Below are 24964 nucleotides of genomic sequence, written 5' to 3' on the forward strand. Positions count from 1 at the left end.
CGGCGAGGGCGGCTGACGGGGAGGGCAGCTGCGACCATGTGACCCGCGCACACACCCCCTCCCTCCGCCCGCCCGCGGCCGGCCGCTGCGGCGACTCCGCCCCCTCCGCCGCCGCCGCCGCCGCCGCCGCCGCCGCCGCCGCGCCCGCCGCCTCGGCCTCGGTTCCCCGCGCCCGCCTCCCCCCCTCGCTGACCTTCCCTTGTCGGCCTCGGAGCCCCCTCCACGGCCTTCTGCATCCTCCGCCCCGTCGCACCTCAGTCACCTCGGGTGGTGACCAAGGACCGCCCCGGGGCTCCCAACACACCGGCGTTTGGGACCCCCGGGCTGGGTCCACCCCTAACCGCCCCGCAGTTCCGCCCGCCGCCCCCCCGCCCCGCCAGACGGTCGAACGCTGGACTCCGGGCAGAGCCCAGATCTCTGCGCTCTGCGCCCCCTGGGGCGTTTCATCCAATCTGCCAGCTTAAGGGGACCTGTGTTCGCTCCGCTTTCCAAGCCGAGACCTCCCTGAGCTCCACACACCCACACCTTGGCAGCCCGTCCTAAAGGTGTGACAGGCGTATGCACGTGTCAGAACCCAGTGAATGCACACAAGGTGTGCGCATCTCACCTTGTGTGTAAATTCTTCATCAAAAGAAAAAACTGGAACTAAATGACAGGTATGCTGAGGTATGCAGAGCGAAGCGCATGGATGTCCGCAATCGTATTACAAAAGTAAGATGGGCTGACGGATGGCGGTACGGATAAATAAGCGGATACAAGTATACTAAGATGTTAGCTGTAGATAATATAAATGGGTATTCCTAAAATTATTTTCCGATTTTCTCTTTGAAAATGTTCGGTATAAAATGTTGGGGGAAATGTAATGTGTGAAACATCTTTACATGTGCCACACTCCCTCTTCCCCCAATCCATTTTACACACACCTACACACACACACACACACACACACACACCCCTTTTCCTTGTCCATCTCAATCTTTACTATTTTGGTAAATCTGCCAATTCCTGAAACCGACAAATTGCATTTCTTCTGTCCTCTGTGTGTGGCTCACTCTGCCTTTTATATACCCTATTCAATCTATTAACAAATCTGAGCTGTGCTACCTTCATAACGTCTTCAGTTTCTATGCTTCTCTCCATCAGCATTGCTATCAGTCTAGACCAACAATCATCATCTCTGGCCTGGGGTATTGTAATACCCCCTAACTGGGGAGAGAGACTGTTTCCTGTGTTCACCTACAGTCACTTCTCAGTCTGAGTGTCATTTTCTAAATGTAAATGAGATCCTATTACTCTGCTTAAAACCCTCCAAATAGCATCCTATCGCACTTTGAGGAAACTCCAATGCCTTAGCCTGACCTGCAAAGCCCAGCACAAACTGTAGGCCCTGATTCTCTTTCCAAGGCTTGCCTGCCCTCCTCTAAACATTGTTCTCTAACCACAGTGGTCTCTTTTCTTCCCTAACTCGGGGCTTTATCATTCTATGTGATGCTGATGCAAGAGTTCCCTAGGCTACACTTTGAAGCTTTTTTTTTTTTTTCATTTTATTTATCAACCACCATCTGTTTCTGAGGCCAGTGTGAGCAGTCTAGAAGGAAGAAAAGAAATCATAAAAGAGGATACCTCTCTGAAAAGGCTACATACTGTATGGTTCCAACTGTATGACATTCTGGAAAAGGCAAAGCTATGGAGAGAGTAAAAATATCACTGATTGTCAGGGGTTGGGAAGGCAGAGGGATGAAAAGGCAGAGCACAGATGATTTTTTAGGGCAGTGAAACTGTTCTGTATGATACTATGATGGTGGATACATGTCAAATGTACAACTAAAAGTAAACACTGATATAAACTACAGACTTTGGATTCTTATGATGTGTCCATATAGGTTCATCAGTGGTAACACATGTGCCCCTGTGGTGTGAGATATTGCCAGTGGGGGAGACTGTGTGTGTTCATGGGGACAGAATGTATACGGGAGCTCTCTGTACTTCATTTAATTTTTCAGCAAATGTAGAACTACTCTAAAAAATAAAGCCTATTTTTCTTAAGATTTTATTTATTTAATTGAGAAAGAGCAAGGGAGAGAGAGGGAGAAGCAGACAGCCTGCTGAGCAGAGAGTCCCATGTGGGGCTCAATTCCAGGATCCCAAGACCATGACCTGAGCTGATCCACTCAGGTGCCCCAAAATAAAGCCTATTTTAAAAGAGAGAGAGAGGATACTATCATTTAAATTTGAAAAAAGAGAAGAATGGAATTGAAAATAATGTCCGTAAGCATCTTAAATTCAAATGACATAAAATCTATGTCCATGAGCCCTGTGTTTTCAAAAGGCCACCTCCTACCTGTGAGTCATTGTGGATATCAGAGGTGATAAAACTATAACCCAGGTCAGTCACCAGCCACACCACTGGCCACTGGAAACGTCAGGTTCATCAGTGTCAGAGGAGGATGCTGAGCAGCATCTGAGTTGGACAGTCCCCAGAGTGCTGTAGCTGCAGTGGAAATTGCCTTTTGCTGCTGTCATTCCAAGGAACTTTATGTATTAACCCTGTGAAGTTTATGGCTCAGTCTGTAGGGATTCTCGGGCTATTCATAGTGGATTTCTACCTACCCCACCTTCTTCATTCCTCTGACCAAAATAACTCTGCTGAATGAAGTGGCTATCTTCAAAAGTCATCTGTTAAAAACGCAAATTAGGGGACACCTCACTGGTGCAGTTGGTGAAGCATACAACTCTTGATCTCAGGGTTTTAAGTTCAGGCCCCGTGTTGGATGAAGAGATTACTTAAAAAATAAAATCTTTTTTAAAAAAAGCAAAGTATTTCCTGTGAGAGCTTCCTTATGAATCCTTATATTCCACTAACAGCAGGGCCCTAGGAAACTGAACACAGGATAAATCAATCTGGATGTGGGTAAAGAGCCTGAATATTAGAATCTACTAGTCCCGAAATCTATTTTACTGGACCAAGTGAGGTACTGCAATATGAGGACCCTGATGAAAAAGAGGTATTGGGGAAAAGGATGGATTTTTTTTTTTTTAGTTAACTCCAGTTAAAAATGTTCAAGGTCATCCCTCATTTTAAAATATTCTAATGGGGGGATCCCTGGGTGGCGCAGCGGTTTGGCGCCTGCCTTTGGCCCAGGGCGTGATCCTGGAGACCTGGGATCGAATCCCATATCGGGCTCCCGGTGCATGGAGCCTGCTTCTCCCCATGCCTGTGTCTCTGCCTCTCTCTCTCTGTGACTATCATAAATTAAAAAAAAATAAAATAAAATATTCTAATGGGGATCCCTGGGTGGCTCAGAGGTTTGGTGCCTGCCTTCCACCCAGGGCATGATCCTGGAGTCATGGGATCGAGTCCCACGTCGGGCTCCCTGCATGAAGCCTGCTTCTCCCTCTGCCTCTCTCTGTGTGTCTCTCATGAATAAATAAAATCCTTATATATTTTTTAAATAAATAAACAAATAAATAAAATATTCCAATGAATATTGCTGCTTCCCAATACCATAATAACATTTCTCTCTGTCTTCTCTATGCCCTGGTTCAGGAGTTCTCAAAAGTTTTGATTTATACTTACAATGATTGAAGACGACAAAGGACTTTTTTGTGGGATATATTTATCCATATTTACCTACGAGAAATGAAAACAGAAATGTTTAAAGCACAAGAATACACAGCATAGATGTTACAGAGTAGCAGCATCACAAGTCAAAGTCTTTGGGGGTTTCCTCTGCTACAGCAAATTGAAATTGCCAGGCATCAGGATATTTGTGATGTACTTTCTTCCAGGCTCTTTTTTTCCTTTACTGTTCTAGTCAAAGTACTAACTTCTATATCATCTCTCAAATCTGCATCAAAGTATGCCTTTACTCTAAATTCAAGAATGTATCTATACTTATTTTTAAACTAGAAAAATAATTGGGACACCTGGGTGGCACAGTCAGTTTAAGCCTGACTCTTGGTTTCAGCTTAGGTTATGGCCTCAGGGTGGTGAGATTGAGCCCCACATCAGGCTCTGAACTCAGCATGGAGTCTGTTGGAGTTTCTTTTTCCCTCTCCCTCTGCCCCTCCCCGCACCTTAAATAAATAAATCTTTAAAAATAGTTTAATTATAACTAATAAACATTCAATTATGACTTACATATGTATCACAAGGTAAATCGTAGTCTTATTTTATGTCTCCATAAAATATTCAAATAAACAATATTATATGTGTGCATAGGAAAAAATAACAAGATCAGTGATGTGTTTGTGTGCAATAGTAGCAAGAATGCTGCATCCAACACACACTGTAATACAATAATAATATCTTACAAGATGCAGTGGTTAAAGTGAAATATAGTCCTAGCAAAAGAGTCAACTTTGTTTAACAGAAAAATATCTTTACACTGTTCCAGTTTTTAAATTTTAATTATTCAAAATTAGATAATTTTTTTTAAAAAATTAGATAAAATTAGAGCGCCTGAATGGCTCAGTCGGTCCAACAGCCAACTCATGATTTCAGCTCAGGTCTCGGGGTTGTGGGATCATTCCCTGCATTGACCTCTGCATTCAACATGGAGTCTACTTGTCCCTCTCCCTCTGCTCTTCCCCTGCTCACACTCTCTCTCTCAAATAAATAAAATTTTTTTAATTAGACAAAGTTTAAATTTAGCCCTTGGTGACACTAGCCATGTTTCAAGTGTCAAAAGTCACTGGTAACTAACAGTAACCATATTGGTCATTACAAATTTACAGAGCCTCTCTTCCTCTTTCTGAGTCAGTATGATAACATCATTCTAGGAGTCTGTCCATGTTGTATAAGTTTTCAAATTTATTGAAACAAAATTTTTCATATTCTCTTACTTTTTAATCTCTATCAGTTCTATAGTTTCTCATGCTTAATTTTATTTGCACTGTTTTTTCTTCAATCAGTCCTATTAGAGATGTATCTATTAGCTTCTCCAAAGATTTAATTTTTGCCTTTATTGATTCATTTTTGTTTTCAACTTCACAAATTTCTCCTCTTTATCTCCCTTCTTACATTCACTTTTAATTTGATTTTTCTAACTTCTTAACCTGGATATTTACCTCATCAATTTTGCTTCCATTGGCCAGTTTTTCTTATAACTAAAGAAACCTTGTTTGGAACAACTGCTTTAACTCTTCTCACCTATTATAGGGAATATTCCAGTTACTACTGCAGTGTAACAGGTTACCCCAAAACTTAGTGATTTTTTTTTATATTTTATTTATTTGACAGACCACAAACAGAGGGAGCTGCGGGCAGAGGGAGAGGGAGAAGCAGGCTGCTCACTGAGCAGAGAGCCCAGTGTTGCTCCTACCCAGACCCTGGGATCATGACCTTAGCCAAAGGCAAATGCTTAACCCACAGAGCCACCCCAAACTTAGTGATTTAAAATAGCAGCAATTATGGGGTGTCTGGCACTCTCCATCCTTGAAGCATCTGACTCTTGATCTCAGGGTTGTGAGTTTGAGCTCCTCGTTGGGTGTAGAGACTGTTAAAAAATAAAATCTTTAATAAAATAAAATAGCAGCAATCATGTTATTATCTCTGATGGTTTCTATGAGTCAGGAATTTGGAGAGCCCCTGGTTGGGCATTTCCGGCTCAGAGTCTCAATGCTGGCAATCCAGACGTTGTGCAGAACCAGAAGAGCAAGGGGCTGGAGCAGCTGGGGCTAGCCCAGCCCTTCTCTCTCTTCTGTGGTTGCAGAGCTTCTCCACAAGGTCTCTATATATGGGCTACTCTGGATGGAGTCCTTCACAGCTTCTTGTTGGCCTAGGACAGTCAGACTGCTTACAACAGAGTAAGTCAGGGCTCTAGTGCAAGCATTACAGGGAATTAGGCAGAAGTCTCATTTTTTCTGACCAAGCTTCCAAAGTCAGGCAACATCAATTTTCATTGCATTTTTTGTCTGTAGCAAGGGAGTTACAAGCATACCCAGATTGGAAGACAGGGCACATAGACCTCATCTTTTCATAAGAAGAACATCAAGGTTATATTTTGAATAGCATGTGAGATGAAATATATTGTTGCAGCTACCATTGTTCAAACAAGGTACAATTTTAAAGAATAACACATATACAGTCCACCTTGATCTGAATACCACACTTCAGTGTCAACAATTTAAGATGTATTTCTCAGAGTAAGCATTTTACCTGGTAGCACTTCTAAGTGTTGGCGTAAAGAGAAAGGACACTCTAGAGGAAGGAACAAGTCAGATAACAAGTGGGTACAGAGAGGCCTCCACTCCACAGGATGGTTCCACTCCATTGTTTTAGTTTATTCTCTGTGCAACTGAAAGTCAATAGAATGACATTTCAAATACAAATCCAATCTTTTGTCTATTCTAAGTCCTACATTGTCTAACGTCAATAATGTCTTATGGCATTGAAATGAGACTGCTCCCTCAGAGGAAAATCTAGTTGGAGAAAGGGTTATGTCCACATGTAATGAGTGCAATCTATACAATATGACATGGAAAAACCCTGGTTGAATTTAAGTGCTCCATTGATTTAATAACATACTAAACAGAATTTTGAGGGAGAAATAAGAACGGAAATAAAGAAGAAAAAGTTGCATGACTGCTCAACAAACTAAAATGCTATAAGAAATGCTTGATTAGGGACGTCTGGGTGGCTCAGCGGTTGAGCATCTGCCTTTGGCTCAGGGCGTGATCCTGGAGTTCCCAGATGGAGTCCCACATCGGGCTCCCGGCAGGGAGCCTGCTTCTCCCCCTTATCTATGTCTCTTCCTCTCTGTGTGTTTCTCATGAATAAATAAATAAAATCGTTTAAAAAAAAAAGAAATCCTTGGTTATCTTCAATATTCTGTATCACAGTTTGGGGGAAAAAAAAAGAAAAAACTACAATACTTCCCCTGGGTGGGGGAAGAAAACAAAAACCTCAAGTACAAAGACCTAGCCCTAACAACAGGGCATACCATCTCATGAAAGGAATGACACATCTTGCTGACTTTCTCACCTGTCTTCCCATCTGATCTTCCTACTTTTGAAAACTCATCTAATTGAGAATCCCTCCCAGCAGTGAATCTATCCTAGTGTGACCCCCATTAACTGAACAATCTCCGAAATTCTCTCCCAAATTAGAGCAACACTCTGAGGGGACTTAGAGACTCAGGTGTCTCCCTTTAACCTAGACCAGTAGTTCTCAAAGTGTATATAGTTACTAGATAAGCAGCAGCAGCACCTACCTAGGAACCTGTTAGAATGCAATTTCTGGAGCTCCACCCCAGGCCTAATGAATCAGAAACTCTGCAGGTGATGCCAGCAATTTGTGTTTTAACAAATTCTCCAGGTGATGCTGATGCACTCAAGTTTAAAAACACAGCTTACAAAGCCAGTAGCATCTACCACCAGAGAATAGAATCAGTCCAGTATTTCAAGGATCTAGGGCCATGAGCCTGAGTGTATAAGGCTAGTGGTTGCCTTTTTCCAGATTTTCTGACCATACCTTCAAAGTGAGCAGGATTTGTGCCCTGTAAGATGTATATAATATGACAGGCTGTTATATGGCAGGGTAAGATTCTAAATGCAAAACCCACATTGCCTGGGCGTCTGATTTCAGTTCTTCCTACAGGTCTGGGTGAATTTCTGCCCACAGATTCTAGGAGTAACCTGCTATTCTCATTAACTGGTATGTTTACTGCTAGCAAGTTTTTACTAATAACCTATAGATTTATTTATCCGTATTCTAGAAAGTAAATTTATTCCTAAGGCTTAGATATTTCCTTCTGATTATACAGGAAAAACAAAATGTCTTAAAAGAGGTAACAATAGGATGGGCACTTAAACCATAGTCAATATCCAGGACCACCTCTTACCTTCTAAATCCATATAAAAACTAATTGTGGGACACCTGGGTGGCTTAGCAGTTGAGTATCTGCCTTCGGCTCCTCTTGTGATCCCGGAGTCCCGGGATCTATCAAGTCCTACATTGGTATCCCCGCAGGGAGCCTGCTTCTCCCTCTGCCTGTGTCTCTACCTCTCTTTGTGTGTCTCTCATGAATAAGTAAATAAAATCTTTTTTAAAAACCTCATTCCTCCTCCTCATGATACAGTTATATAAAAGAAAATTGGAAAAAGAACACCTTACCATGTATATCATAACAGACTACGTGCTGATTTTTCATATGTCTGAATTCCATTGTTTTAAGGCAATACATTGGAATGTCCAAAAACTTTACAATTTGTGACTAACAAATTAGGTTTTTGGACCAGGAATGATCTTTTATGTATTGGTTTTCTCTTAGTCATAGAAGAGAGGCCAAATATAATTTTTTCAGATTAAGCCAAGAGCATATTGGTTTTTTACTACCTCACTATTCAAAGTGTGGTCCTGGACCAGTAGCACTAGCATTTCTTCAGAGCCAGAATCTCAAGCCCCTTCCTAGAGTTAGTGAATCAGAATCTCCATGCTAACAAGAGCTCCAGGTGATCTGCACAAAGTTTGAAAAGCCCAGAAATAATGTACCAGGGAGACAGAGGCTTTGCAGCAAGAGTGTGCTCTGGAAGGAAGTGGTAGGCAGCCTTCTCAAGATGTCCCCAGGTGACCCTTGCCTCCTGTTATTCACTGTCTTGTATAATCCCCTCCCCTTGAGTGTGAACTGGACTTATGAATTGCTTCTAAAAATACATATGGCAGAAGTTATGATGGTATGTCAGTTTTGAGGTTGTTATAAAAGACTAAGACATATCTTGCTCACACTCTCTCCCTGGCTCTTCTTACCTGCTTACCTAATCTAGCAAGCTACAGTGCTGTGAGCTGCCCTGGCGAGATTCATGTGATAAAGAACTGAGGGTGGCCTTTGGCCAGCAGCCAGCAAGGAACAGGATCCTGCCAAAAAAGCATATGTATGAAATTGGAAGTAGATCTTTCCCCAGCTGAGCCTTGAGACAACTTCAGCCACCTTGATAGCAAGATGTTAACACCTTGATAGCAAGATGTTAAAGCAGAGAACCCAGCTAAACGGAATAATTTCTGACCCAAAGAACAGTGAAATAACAAATGTTGTTTTAAGTCATTAGGTTTTAGGGTAATTTATTACTCTGCAATGGCTGACTAATAACAAGCAGGAACAAGCAGATCAAGAATATCAAAAATCTAGATATCATCCAGACTCCCCGGAAGTCACAGGGACCTAACAGAAAGATAAATAAACACCTATAGGCAGAGTAAATATCTAAAGAATTTTGAGGGCACCTGAGTGGCTCAGTTGGTTACGCAGTTAAGCCTCTGCCTTCAGCACAGGTCATGATCTCAGGGTCCTGGGATCAAGCCCTACATCAAGCCCCATCGGGCTCCCTGCTCAGTGGGGAATCTGCTTGTTCCTTTCCCTCTGCCCTTCCCTGCTTATGTGTGCACGTGCTCTCTCTCTCAAATAAATAAATAAAACCTTTTTTAAAATAAAAGGTTCTTATTGAGTCCAAGATGAGTAGTGAGACTGAAAACAGTGGGATTAATTAAAAGTTCACATAAGTGAAGCAGCAGGTCCCATCCAGCACTCTACAATGAAGCTTTATTGTCAAGAGGCTCCCCAGAGCTCCCAAACACACACACCCACACCCACCCACACCCCCCCACACACACACAGTAGCTTTTAATGCTTCATTCAAATATAAACAGCAAGGATCACTAGAATTTTTTTAATTTTATTTATTCATGAAAGACACAGAGAGAAGGAGAGAGAGGCAGAGACACAGGCAGAGGGAGAAGCAGGCTCCACGCAGGGAGCCCCATGTGGGACTCGATCCCAGGACTCCAGGATCACGCCCTGGGCCGAAGCCGGTGCTAAACCACTGAGCCACCGGGGCTGCCCATCACTAGACTTTTGAAGGAAGATTCTACCATGATGGAAAGAAAATAGAAACTAATTATAAAAGAAGCAATTTTCTTCATTATTGGATAGATAAGAGAAGACAGAGCATCCATGAGAGAGGGACGCTACAAAAAAGGAATACAAAACACGTAAGAGTTCTTGAAAACTAAAGGCAATAAACAAAATAGAAAAAGTATTAGAGGGATCCCTGGGTGGCGCAGCGGTTTGGCGCCTGCCTTTGGCCCAGGGCGCGATCCGGGAGACCCGGGATCGAATCCCACGTCGGGCTCCCGGTGCATGGAGCCTGCTTCTCCCTCTGCCTGTGTTTCTGCCTCTCTCTCTCTCTCTCTGTAACTATCATAAATAAATAAAAAAATTCTTAAAAAAAAAAAAAAAAAAAAAAAAGAAAAAGTATTAGAAAAGTTAGAAAACAAGGAAATCACCATTAAGTGGAACAAAAAGACAAAAGATACACATTAGAAATTTTTTAGTTTTATTTATTTATTTATTTATTTAGTTTAAGTAACTTCTACCCCCCACATGAGGCTTGAACTCATGATCCTTAAATCAAGAGTCAGTCTCATGTTCCTCCGAGCCAGCCAGGTGCCCCAGAAGTGATTATTTTTAAAACTTAGAAATTAATCCAAGAGTAGGAGTTCCAGAACAAAAATGATCAAAGAAATATTCAAGAGAATTGCCCTGGAATTAAGTGAAAGGGTTTCCACGTTAGAATACCCACAGATTATACTGCATAACTAATGAAAAAGATATGTTCAAGGCTTGTCATGATGAAATGTCAAAACATCAGGCATAAAGAGAAGATCATAAAAACATCCAGAAAGAAAGATCAGATCACATACAAAACAATAGATATCTAAATGTCATCAGACCCCTTTTTTTAAAAAAAGATTTTATTTATTTATTAATGAGAGACACAGAGAGAGAGGCAGAGCACAGGCAGAGGGAGAAGCAGGCTCCATGCAGGGAGCCCGACGTGAGACTCAACCCTGGGACTCCAGGATCACGCCCTGGGCTGAAGGCTGCACCAAACCGCTGAGCCACCCGGGCTGCTCCATCAGACTCTTAACAGTAGCACTGAATACCTCAGGAATGCAGTCCAAATTTTGAGATAAAAATAATTTACCTTAATCTCAAAATTCAGTCAAACCATTAGTTAAATGCAAAGGTAGGATAAAGATATTTTCATACAGGTAAGTGTTCAAAAAACTCCCCTTCTAAACACCTTTTCTTAGAAAGTCACTAAGAGGATATAATGTAGATTGAGAGACTAGAGAGGGAAGAGAAATGTGCATGTTTATGTGTGTGTGTGTGTGTGTGTGCACAAGCATGTGGTTGTGCCAACACACCTATACATAGAGGTACTGGAAAAAGGGATGTGTGTGACAGGGAAGTGTTATTTACATTCTCCTCTTCCATAATAGAAAGACAATAGATAATACCTAAAACTTATGAATTAAAAAATAGCGTTTTAAGAATCTCAGGAAGGATGGGGAAGGATGGGGCAGGGAACCACTGTTACTCATCATAAGCCTTATAGTACTATTTGACTTCTTAAATGATGTGAATTTATCAGTTTGATGAAAATAAAAATTACTTTGAAACCAAAGACCAGGACACCTGGGTGGCTCAGCGGTTGAGCGTCTGCCTTCGGCTCAGGGCGTGATCCAGAGATTCGGGATCAGGTCCCATATCGGCTCCCTGCAGGAAGCCTGCTTCTCCCTCTGCCTGTGTCTCTGCTTTTCCCTCTCTCTGTGTCTCTCACGAATAAATAAATAAAAAGGGGGGGAAAAAAAGCAAAAACCAAGGGCAGCGGTTGAATGCCAACCTTAAACTCAGGTCATGATCCCAGGGCCCTCAGATTGAGCCCCCATCAGGTTCCCTGCTCAGTGGGGAGTCTCCTTCTCCTTTTCCCTATGCCTCCGCTCATTCTCCCTCTCTCACTCTCTCTTTCTCTCAAGTAGATGCCTCATGGCTCAGCAGGTTAAGCAACCAACTCTTGATTCCAGCTCAGGTCGTGATTTCCTGGTGGTGAGATCCAGCCCCAAATTGGGCTCCACACTGGGCAGGGGGACTGCTTGAGATTCTCTCACTCTCCCTCTGCCTCTGCCCCTTCTCCTCTACCTCTGCTGCAAGCAGAGTGCATACTTGTGCACACATGTTGTAGGCACTGTCTCTCTCTGAAAAACAAAAAAGGAGAAACTGTCCAACTCCCCTTAAACACCGCAATCTTCTAAAATAATAGAAAATATCTACAGCTGAATTATAGCTGCTTTTAGGTGTTTGAGCTACTTTTTTACTGGTCCCATGTCTGGTCAGAATATCACTAATAAAGCTTTCTCTCTTCCAAATTAAAAGAAAGAAGAATGCTTTGATCCTATAATTCCATTTCTATAAAGCTATGCTAACAAAATACTCCTAAATGCACACTTTATAATACTGTGTATGTATTAGTACAAAATTGGCAAAATTACGCAATCAAGGAATGCCTGGGTGGCTCAGCAGTTGAGCGTCTGCCTTTGGCTCAGGGCGTGATCCCAGAGTCCCCAGATCGAGTCCCACATGGGCTACCAATGCGGGAAGCCTGGCTTCTCCCTCTGCCTGTGTATCTGCCTCTCTCAGTGTGTTTCTCATGAATAAATAAATAAAATCTTTTTAAAATTCCCAATCAAAAGAAAATTCCCCTCGGCCTTTAAAAAGAATATTTATGAAGATGAGGCAGTAATGTGTAAATGTTGATAATCTAACATTAAGTGAAAAAATCAGTATGAAAAACCTGCATATGAAGTAATATTACAACAGTTTTTTAATTCTATGCATTAAAAAAAAGATTGGAAGAATACACCAAAAGGTTTAACAAAGCTTTTATTTCTGTGATGATAGATTTTTCTTACTTTGTGCATTATCAAAAATACTTTAAAATTTTTGTAGAATATTATAATGAAAAAATTGGAAAAATTAATTAAAACTAATATTTATGTTAAAAATGTTTTCAGAATTTACCATTTTGATGCTGCCAACTTGGCTTTAATGTTTTTACTCAGTGAATTTTTTTCATGGTAGTCATTTCAAACTTATAGATAGTTGACTCTTTGACAAGTTTAAAAATACAAACATTTTAACCACAATTACCCCAATACTCATAAATTTTCAGCAAGAGAGGCACCTGGGTGGCTCAGTGGTTGAGCACCTGCTTTTGGCTCAGGTCGTAATCCTGGGGTCCTGGGATCCAGTCTCATATGGGAGTCCCTGTGGGGAGCCTGCTTCTCTCTCTGCCTATGTCTCTGCCTCTCTCTTTATGTCTCTCATGAATAAATAAATAGCATCTTTAAAAAAATTTTTTTTTCAGCAAGAAAGTGTTAACTAGAGAAATCCATTAGGCCAACTTGACTTGAATAATTCATTATTGAACAAATCAATAAATGATCAATTTTTTACATCGTGAAGTTAAACTATTTCAAGTAGTTCCCATTTTCATTTTAGTTTGTTGGAATTATTTTCATAAACATCAAACTTTTCCCTAAAATTCTTATAAAAAGAATTGATTCATTGATCAATTTTTTTCTTTTTTTTGGCCAGAGTTTCAACCATTAAACTGTCTTTCAAGAACTCATTTCTTCTAAGTCCATCTGCCTTATCAAATTCTGCAGCTTTTCAGTTTGCCAAGATTTAATTCTATTATTTTTGAGTCAAAAACAAATCCTACAATGTTTAATTTTAGCCATTGTCAGTTTTGTTTTTACTATAATATTCATTGCAAATTTGGTTTTATAAAACCTGTTGGTTTCTGCTTTTTTAAAAAAATCTAACTCATAAAAAAATGTGATAAATTCTCCTCAGATATTTCAGAAGTGATACAAAGTCCATGACTGGGCTACTCAATGTTGAACAAATGTCCTGATCAGTTTTCCCATTTTGAACCAAGTCTCCAAGCTGCTGATCAAGCAAAAAGGTAAAGGCCCAGTCAAAATGTCCTACTTCATAAAAACCAAATAACTAGAAATTATAAGATAATATTTATCATTAGCAATTTTAGATACCTACTTTATATCAAGCACTGTATTAAGTCCTCAGGCTGAAAAAATGCTAGTTAATACTCAGAAAACTCCAGGACTTCTAATCAAGGAGAAGGAATATTAGAGTCTTCATAATATGTTCATTAAATTGGATATTCTTTGGGATGCCAGGGTCACAGTGGTTGAGTGTCTGCCTTCCCCTCAGGGCATGATCCTGGGGTCCTGGGATTGAGTTCTGCATCAGGCTTCCCACAGGGCACCTGCTTTTCCCTCTGCCTATGTCTCTGTGCCTCTCATGAATGAATAAATCTTTCCCAAAAAATTGGATATACTTTTTTTAAGATTTATTTATTTTAGACAAATGGAGAGAGAGACAGGTGGAAAGAGAGAACCCCTAGCAGACTCCCCACTGTGCGTGGAGCCCAACACAGGGCTCGATCCCATGACCTCAAGACCATGACCTGAGCTGAAATCAAGAGTCCAACGCTCAACCAACTGAGCCACCCAGGCGTCCCTAAATTGGATATACTTAATGCATCAATTAAATTGGATATATTTAATCTTTTGCCACAGTAGATATTTTAAGACTTTGCCAGTAAGCAGATAACAATGCTGCATCACCTCGAACCACTTTCCTGATCCATCTCGTTTTTCACCGTCCTGACACTGAGCCTCCAATCTAGCCCCACCCCCTCCAATAATCCACTCTGAATGGTCTTTTTTAAAATCTAAAATTATGTTACCTCCCTCCGTAAAGCCCTCTAATCCTTGTGCATTTCATACAGATTAGACCCAAGACCTTTACCATGGCTTAGAAGATCCAACATGACCCAGCCCCTGCCTTTGTCTCCAATCTCATCTCTCTTCACTCTCTCCCTGACTATCCTTCCACTCCTGCTTCATTGGCCTCCTTTCTCTTCCTCTAGCCTCCCAGCTCAGAGCATTTAGATTTGCCGTTCCTTCTTCCCTAGGATGATTTTCCGTCAGATCATCACACAGAGCCACATTTTATCCACAATTCATCTCTATTTCCCTCTGGAGACGTCCTTGATCCCCATTTAATGTCTTTCCATCCTTGTTCCACAATTCTTGTCACTATTTGAAATTATTTTATTCATTTACTTATTGTCCCCTCTACTATCATATGGGATACACGGAAGCAGGGCTTGTATTCCATTTGCCTGACACACGGCTATTCCTCAACACGTATTTGTGAAATGAATGAATAGATGATGTGTAGGAAGAGCTGTAATAAAGGAATGAAACACGTGTTGTGGAAGAGTCAGAATTTTCATCACTAAAGATGTGGGTTTTGTTTGGATAATGAGTAGAAATTCAGATGGGAGAAGGCAAGCAGTTGAGAAGGGAGCCAAGTGGAAGAAGAAGAAGAAGAAATGAAAATGCAAGAGATCCTAGAAGATGAAGTCTGTACAGAAGTGACTAAAAGAGAAAGAAGGAACAGGTTTACTGAAGAAGGAGATCAATATGGTTGAAACCTGAGTTGTTTCATTCCTGTTGGACAAAGACATTGGGGTAAGCAGAATAATGGCCCCCAAAGATGACCACATCCTGTCTGTAACATGATTCCCCAGAACCTGTGACTTATGTTATGTGATGAGGGACAATTAAAGTGCAGATGGCATAGGTTGTTAATTGGCTGAGCTTAAACTAAAGAGATAGCTTGATGGACCCAATGTAATCACAAGGGTCCTTTAAATGGAAAAGAACAGGGCAGAAAGGCAGTGTGAGTGTGATGCAGGCTGAGAAAGACCAGCTTGGTGGTTTGAAGATGGAAGGGCAGCCACAAGACAAGAAATGTGAGCAACCTCTGGAAGCTGGTGAAGGATTTTTCCCTAGAGCCTCCAGAAAAGAATACAGCCCTACTGAGCCCTGGATTTTAGCCCAGAGAGCTCCATTCTGGACTTCTGTTCTCCAGACCTATAAATTAATACATCTGGGTTGTGATAGAACACTAAATGTGTGATAACTGGTATAGAAGCAATAATATATAGACACCACAAATAGAATATAGACACCACAAAGTCACTCAGGTAAGATGAGGAAAGGATAAACAAAGATCCCAGCTAGTTTGAGTTTACGGGCTGGTGGTTAGAAAAGATTTGTTAAGCAGTAGAGAGGCTGAATTCTACTCGGGAATGCTGCCTGCTCACAGTTCATCTTTGTTTGCACAACATGTGAAAACAACCTAAAGAATTGAGGAATCTTTAAGATTACTTTCAAAATCCAAAGGGAAAGAGTGGATGAATGAGATTGGAAGGAGCCTGCTGAGTAATCACCACTGCTTTACCTTGTCATCCTTTCAAGATTTAGAAATCATTTATTACATGGATCTCTTAAGCAATCTTTACAGATTCTAAAAAATCTTTTAGATAATAAATCTTCTGATATTCTCTTTTTTTTTTCAAAGTAGAGAGAAAATGGATGCTTTCATTTAAAGGAGAAAAAAAATCTCTGATGAATGTGTGATTTTCTCAGGAAGTAGAGCAAGCTGTGAATAATCACCATTGTGGTTAGCGTTAATTCTTGAAAAGTTGATTCTTATAGGTCAACCAGATCCCTTTCTTTTGCTTTATAAATTGAGCTGAAATAGTTCCTACTGACCGAAGAGTCCTGGCTGCCTGCCCAGAAGTGCCACCCTGCAGGCACTGTATAATGAAGCAATCCACAGGGCTGATCTCAGCATAAATAAAAGTTCAAGCTGGGACTTAAATTTTTAACACATTTGCAGTATGAAAGTAAAATAGCCAGAGGAACTGCAACAGAATGACATCATTCAAATAACTGAATAATCATTTAATCATTCAAAGAACCAATATCATAAGAGACATGTCATTATGACAGTATGGCCCACAGCTGCCTAGGATGGATGTTCCTTTTTACTTTATATGCAGGACAGAACATAAGGATACAATTCCATTTGGTGCTTGGTTTTGGTTTATTGGAGTGCTTTGTTTGGGGGTGAGGAAAGGTGAGAAGATGTTTAGGTTTTCTTTGTGGAAAAAGTTTCTGCACATGAATGATGGAAGGAAGGAAGAAGCAAATGATAAATACACGCACAATCCTCCCCATTTAGTTTGGACTCAAATTACAATCAGGTCATTACTTTGCCATTCTTTGATGAGTTGGATTTAGAATAGTCTCATAAACATTGTTAATATAGGTAATATAAATATGTAAATTTTCAAAAGGCAAAAAATTATATTTTCATACGAATATTTATTATGCTGCTAGTACATACCTTATTAACCACTTGGAAGCATCGCTTAACAAAAGTGAAAAAGTATTACGTCTTGTGAAACTAAACATTTTTAGAATTTTTATTATTTGAGGTTATATGTTCATGGCTGTGGCACACTACTAGATTTTCCTTCTTCAAATTAATGACCTGCCTAGGAAAAATGAAAGAATAGGTAAAAACAAGGCAAAACTTCTTAAACCAGATGTTTGCAGTTGAACAATAATTTTGAAACATTTTTAAGAACATTTTTAAGAATTCATAAGCATGTAAATTTAAAAATGAATTTACTAGTTTGCAAAAACATTTGTTCATTAATGCTCTTTGCTAAACAACGCAACTACTCTAACAGCTTATGAGTAACTTAGTTCCCCTTAAATCTAACAGACAAGGTCAGAAGAAAAGACCATCTTTGGAATGATTAATAACACACTTTAGTGTAAAGCATATTTCTCAACCTTTTTTTTTTCATTATCACCCACCTAAGGAAAAAAATAGATATAACTTAAGTGCTCCCTAAAGGGGGAAATAAAGTAAAAAGGAACAGGATTTTTTCAGGGAGGGTTGAGTTTTGAAGGGCCACAAACTATTATAGTATCTGTATTTTTGCCCCTTAAAAACCAATTTTCACTTCCTAGGGGGCAACCGTGGAGAATTCATGGTGTAAAGAAAGTAAGACCAAAAAAAAAAAAAAAGTGTCCAGAGAGGGGTAGAGGGGAAGGGGGAAGAAGTGAGGGAGGGAGAATACAAAAACTCATTGAATGTGGGCAATTGTCTCCCTAACTCCTTATATTATATAAGCTGATATGTGTGTACAGCAGGTTTTTCCTAAGAGTGGTGCTATTGACATCTTGGGCTGGATAATCCTGTTGTGGAGGGCTGTGCTGTGCATTATAGGATGTTTAGCTGCATCCCTGGCTTCTACCCACTGGATGCCAGTACCAAACTTCCCAGCCCCCACTTATAAAAAAACAAAACTGTCTCAAGATATTGATAAATGTCCCCTGGTGGTGACGGTGGGGAGCAAAATTGCCCCCAATGAGAACCACTAGTGATTCACAAACTGAGGACAGAAAGGAGAACTAGAGCTCTGGTGGTGTGGGGTAGGAGAGTAACTTCTGGGAGTGAGGTTAAATGACAAATGCAGACAGCAGAACAATACTGTATTAGTTTCTTATTGCTGCTGTAACAAATTACCACAAACTTAGTGCTGTAACACAATAAATATTTATTATCTTATAGTTCTATAGGTCAGAAGTCCAACAAAAGTCTCAATAGACTAAAATAAAAATATTAACAGGGATGTTTCCTCTCTGGAAACAGAGGCTCTTGGGGAAGAATTTGTTTTTCTTGCCTTTGCCAAAAGCTTTAGGAGGCTGCCCACATTCTTAGGATTGTCCTCCCTTTCCAACCTCAAAGTCAACAACATCAAGTCAAATCCTTCTCATATGGCCATCTCTCTGACACTCATGCTCTTCTGCTTCCCTCTCATATTTAAAGGACCCTTGTGATTACATTGAGCCCACCAGATAATCTCCCCATTTCAAGATCAGCTGCTTAACAACCTTAATTCCATCTGCATCCTTAATTCCCCTTTGTAACTTAATATATGAATATCACAGGATTCAAATATTAGGACATGGGCATCTTCGAAGGGGCCATTGTTTTGCCTACTAAAAATACATATGGGGGTGACCTGGGTGGCTCAGCAGTTTAGCGTGGCCTTTGGCCCAGGGCGTGATCCTGGGGACCAGGAATCGAGTACCCCGTTGGGCTCCCTGCGTGGAACCTGCTTCTCCCTCTGCCTGTGTCTCTGCCTCTCTCTCTCTGTGTGTCTCTCATGAATAAATAAAATATTTTTAAAAATAAAAATGAAACAATCCCATTAATGCTCATATTACTGAATTCTGCCATAGGAAAACAAAACCAAACCAAACCCTGCTTTGGAGGAAGAAGCAAGAATGGAACACACTACTACTAGCTCCTTCTGTTTCCAATGAGAGGCATCTGCAATCTTCTCCATTTCCTTCTAAAACAGTGAAGTGGGAGCCTGGGTGGCTCACTGGTTGAGTGTCTGCCTTCAGCTCAGAGCGTGATCCTGGAATCCTGGGATGGAGTTCTGCATCGGGTTCCTTTCATGGAGCCTGCTTCTCCTATCTCTGCCTCTCTCTCTGCCTTTTTCTGTGTCTTTCATGAATAAATAAATAAAATCTTTTTAAAAAACTAAATAAAACAATGGAAGTTATTTTGTGGTAGGTAATAATATATAGTCTTTATTATGGGTTTGTTTTGTTAAGGATGTACACTTCAGCTCATAAAATCGCAGATGAAGACAGAGACCTCCAGATATCATCTGGTATAGCAATTTATACAAATGATTGGAATTTCATTGTGTGATTTCTTTGTTTATTAAGCACCCGTTTATTTAGCCCTATTTTATAGGCACTCTCACAATGCTGTTATTGAAGCCTGCCTCCTGTGACTAACTCAAAACATCCCTTGAAAAGTCTTCTGTATCCATAATGATGTCTGATGTTTCCAGTTAGTAGGGAGTTTTCAGGTCCATAAACGCGCCACATTATAAAGAGATCAAGGGCTCTAAGCCATGTTCCTTGCCAACCATCTGTAGTCTATTGGCTTCAGGGTAATATGGCTCATAGAGGTTCTTACCAACTCTCACCTCAAAATTAACCTCTCCGTTTACAACAACTTTAAAAAACAGGGATAGGCTCCACTGACTGATTCCCTAATAACTAGTGTCATAATGCTAGATAAACACTAGGTGGAAAACTCTGTCTCTGCCTCGTTCCCAGAAGAAGGAAAAATGAGACAGTCTTTGGGAGCAAGGAAGCAACAGCCAATGCATTTCTGAACTCACTGGGTAGTTGAGGATGGGAAGACAGATCTGGGTCTCATACCCCTTCACTACTTTTGGAAGCCCACTCTTGCTCTCCACTTCCTTCCCTCACTCTCTCCTCCTCTTTCCTTTCCCTTTGTTTTCTTTTTTTCCTTGCATTTCCCTCCCTTCCACTGATATTTATTGAACATCACAGTGGACAAAACAGACAAGAAACTTAACTGCACTAGACTTATGACTTCTGGGGTGGGAGGTAGCCAGATAAACAGTGAATAAGTAAGTAAAACATGGAGCATGCCAGATGGTGCTGCTACGGGGATAAAATAAATAGAGAAAGGGAAAAGAGGGAATACCAAAGGCATGGTGAGGGAATTTTAAATTTTAAGTAAAGGGTCCAGGAAGGTCCCACTGAGAAGATGAAGTTTGAGCAAAAACTTTAAAGAGGTGAAGGAGTAAGTGATATCTTTGGAGTAAGAACATTCCAAGGTAGAGAGAACAGTCGCTGCAAAGAGCCTAATGCTGGAGCATGTATAATTGTATCTGAGGAGAGCAAGAAGGCCAATGTAGCTGCAAAGACAGGAGCAAGGTAAAACAGTGGGAAATTAACTCAAGGAGATAACTATGCCCCGGTCCCTGGTAAGAGTGATATTCAAAGGCTGTGAGTGCGTTCCTCTGTCTCAGGGTACATTTCGAAAATTGGTGAGGTGTGTTTGTTTGTCACAATGATGGCAGGGGTGCTACTTGCATTTCATGGAAACCAAGACTGCTAGAAATCCTGCAACTGTGTGGGACAGTCCCACTCAGTGGGGAAAGTCTTGTGCTTAACACAACTTTCAAATGTCTTGCCACAATTACAGAGGGGAAAGAAAATTTTATTTTATTATGAGCCTAGAACTTCATTTCACATATAAACACAAACTACCCTAGTACAGTTTTAATATATACCATTTTTTCTAGGAGTGTAACTACTTTGCGAATGAAAGGAAGGTATTTGGTTGTCTAGTTTGGAACTTTACCAAGATTTTTTAAACTGTTCAGAAATCAGATCATTGATGGCAACACCATTGATGGTATTCAATTTGCTGATAGCATACACACCTGTTATCGGGCTGTCATTTTGCATTCAGGTATAAACACCATCTTATCACTTCATTGTATCCTCTCATCTAGTTATATGCAGAAATTTACATATTGAAATACATATAGTTTTATTATATATTACTTTTATATTTCCTTTATATTACAGTTAGGGCATTATATTGATTTTTCTAAAACTATTTTTGTAGATTAGTTGTTCCAGCATTATAAATTCCTATTATAAAAAGAGGGTGTTGGGGTGCCTCGGTGGCTCAGTTGGTTAGGTGTCAGACTCTTTGATTTTGGCTTAGGTCATGATCTCAGGGTCATGGGATTGGCTCCATGGTGGGTGTGGAGCCTACTTGAGAATCTCTCTCTTCTCCTTTTGCCCCTAACTCATCTGCATGCATACACTCACTCCTTGTCTTAAAACAAAACAACGACAAAAAAAATGTTGACCCAAAAAAACAAATAATCCAAATAAAAGTGGGCAGAAGACATGATTAGATGTTTTTCCAAAGAAGACATACAAATGGCCAACAGACATATGAAAACATGCTCAGTATCACTTATCATCAGGGAAATGCAAATTATACATATATATATAAAATATACATATACTTTATATACTTACATGTGTATATATACTTACTTTATATCCTTATATGTGTATGTGTGTATATATTTTATATACGTGTGTATATATAAATTATATATAAAATTTATTCTACCTTTCTAGTCTTCAGAAGGAGAGCTTGTCTACATTACCTTTCTACAAGTATAGATCCCACTATTATAATTTTTTATTTAAATTCAATTTGCTGAAAAATAAATAAATAAATAAATAAATAAATAAATAAATTCAATTTGCCAACATATACTATAACACCCAGTGCTCATCACATCACATGCCCTCCTTAGTGCCCATCACCCGGTTACCCCATCCCCCCACCCACCTCCCCTTTAGCAACCCTTTGTTTGTTTCCCAGAGTCAGGAGTCTCTCATGGTTTGTCTTCCTCTCTAATTTTTCACCACTCAGTTTCCCCCTTCCCTTATGCGCCCTTTCACTATCTCTCATACTCTACATATGAGTGAAATCATGTGATAATTGTCTTTCGCCAATTGCCTTATTTCACTCAGCATAATACCCTCCAGTTCCATCCATGTTGATGTAAATGGTAGGTGTTCATCCTTTCTGATGGCTGAGTAATATTCCATTGTGTATGTATATATGTATATATAGTGTCTATATATATATACACACAAATATATATATACATCATATCTTATTTATCCATTCATCTGTTGAAGGACATCTCAGCTCCTTCCACAGTTTGGCTATGGTGGATATTGCTGCTATAAACATGGGGGTGCAGGTGTCCTGCCATTCCACTACATCTGTATCTTTGGAGTAAATACCCAGTAGTGCAATTGCTGGGCCATAGGGTAGCTCTATTTTTTTTTAAGGTTTTATTTATTTATTCATGAAAGACATGCAGAGAGAGGCAGAGACATAAGCTGAGAGAGAAGCAGGCCCCATGCAGGGAGCCCAATGTGGGACTCAATCCAGGGCCTCCAGGATCATGACCTGGTCCAAAGGCAGAGGCTCAACTGCTGAGCCACCCAGGTGTCCCAGGGTAGCTCTATTTTTAACTTCTTTAGGAACCTCCACACTATTTTCTAGAGTGGCTATACCAGCTTGCATTCCCACCAAAAGTATAAGAGGGTTACCCTTTCTCCATATTTCTCCAACATTTGTTGTTTCTGTGTTGTTAATTTTAGCCATTCTCGCTGGTGTGAGGTGGTATCATTGAGGTTTTGATTTGTATTTCCTTGATGACAAGTGGTGTGGAGCTTTTTTTCATATGCTTATTGGCCATGCATAGGTCTTCTTTGGAGAAATGTCTGTTCATGTCTTCTGCCCATTTCCTGACTAGATTGTTTTTCAAGTGTTGAATTTGATAAGTTCTTTATATATCTTGGATACTAGCTCTTTATCTGATATGTCATTTGCAAATATCTTCTCCCATTCTGTAGGTTGCCTTTTATTTATTTATTTATTTTGTAGGTTGCCTTTTAGTTTTGCTGACTGTTCCTTTGCTGTGCAAGAGCTTTTTTATCTTAAAAAAAAAAAAGATTTAATTTATTTATTCATGAGAGACACACGGGGGGTGGTGGGCAAAGGGAAAAGCAGGCTCCATTCCATGCAGGGAGCCTGACGTGGGACTCAATCCCAGGCCTCTAGGACCACACCCTGGGCGAAAGGCAGCCGCTAAACCGCTGAGCCACCCGGGCCTGAAGTTTTTTTTATCTTGATGAAGTCCCAATAGTTCATTATTGCTTTTGTTTTCCTTGCCTTTATAGACATGCCTTGCAAGAAGTTGTGGCAGCCAAGTTCAAAAAGGTTGCTACCTGTGTTCTCCTCCAGGATTTTGACAGATTCCTGTCTCGCATTTAGGTCTTTCAACCATTTTGAGTTTATCTTTGTGTATAGTGTAGTGTAAGAGAATGGTCCAGCTTCATTCTTCTGCATGTGGCTGTCCAATTTTCCCAGCACCATTTATTTAAGAGATTGTCTTTTTTCCATTGGATATTCTTTCCTGCTTTGTCAAAGGTGAGTTGACCATAGAGTTGAGGGTCCATTTCTGGGTTCCCTATCCTGTTCCATTGATCTATGTGTCTTTGTGCCAGTACCATACTCTCTTGATGATCACAGCTTGATGTCAGGCATTGTGATGCCCCCAGCTTTAGTTTTCTTTTTCAACATTCCTCTGGCTATTCTGGATTTTTTTCTGGTTCCATACAAATGTTAGGATTATTTGTTCCAACTCTGTGAAGAAAGTCCATGGTATTTTGATAGCGATTGCATTGAATGTACAGATTGCTCTGGATAGCATAGACATTTTCACAATATTTATTCTAATCCATGAGTATGGAATATTTTCCCATCTCTTTGCATCTTCCTCAGTTTCTTTTATAAGTGTTCTATAGTTTTTAGAATACAAATCCTTTATCTCTTTGGTTAGGTATACTCTTAGGTACCTTATGGTTTTGAATGCAATTGTAAATGAGATCAATTCCATAATTTCTCTTTCTTCAGTCTCATTGTTGGTGTATAGAAATGCCACTTATTTCTTTGCATTGATTTTGTATCCTGCCACATTGCTGAATTGCTGTATGAGTTCTAGCAATCTTGGGGTGAAGTCTTTTGTGTTCTCCATAAACAGTATCATGGCATCTGCAAAGAGTGAGTTTGACTTCTTTGCCAATTTGAATGCCTTTTCTTTCTTTTTGTTGTCTGATTTTTGTTTTGTTTTTTAATTCATGAGAGACACACAGAGAGAGGCAGAGACATAGGTAGAGGGAGAAGCAGGCTCTCTGAGGGGAGCCCAATGCGGATCTCAATCCAGGGCCCTGGGGTCATGGCCTGAGCCCAAGGCAGATGCTCAACCACTGGGCCACCCAGGTGCCTCTTGTTGTCTCACTGTTGAGGCTGGGAACTCTAGTACTATGTTGAAAAACCGTGGTGAGAGTGGGCATCCCTGTCCTGTTCCTGACCTTAGGGGAAAAGCTCTCAGTTTTTCCTCATTGAGAATGATGTTTGCTGCAGGCTTTTGGTAGATGGCTTTTATTATATTGAGGTTCCCTCTATTCCTATGCTACCTCTATTCCTACACTTTGAAGACTTTTTTTTTTATGATAGTCACACACACACACACACAGAGAGAGAGAGAGAGAGAGAGAGAGAGAGAGAGAGAGAGGCAGAGGGAGAAGCAGGCTCCATGCACCGGGAGCCCGACGTGGGATTCGATCCCGGGTCTCCAGGATCACGCCCTGGGCCAAAGGCAGGCGCCAAACCGCTGCGCCACCCAGGGATCCCCACTTTGAAGACTTTTAATC

Source organism: Nyctereutes procyonoides, unplaced genomic scaffold (assembly GCF_905146905.1).
Source record: "Nyctereutes procyonoides isolate TBG_1078 unplaced genomic scaffold, NYPRO_anot_genome, whole genome shotgun sequence".
Taxonomy (NCBI): domain Eukaryota; kingdom Metazoa; phylum Chordata; class Mammalia; order Carnivora; family Canidae; genus Nyctereutes; species Nyctereutes procyonoides.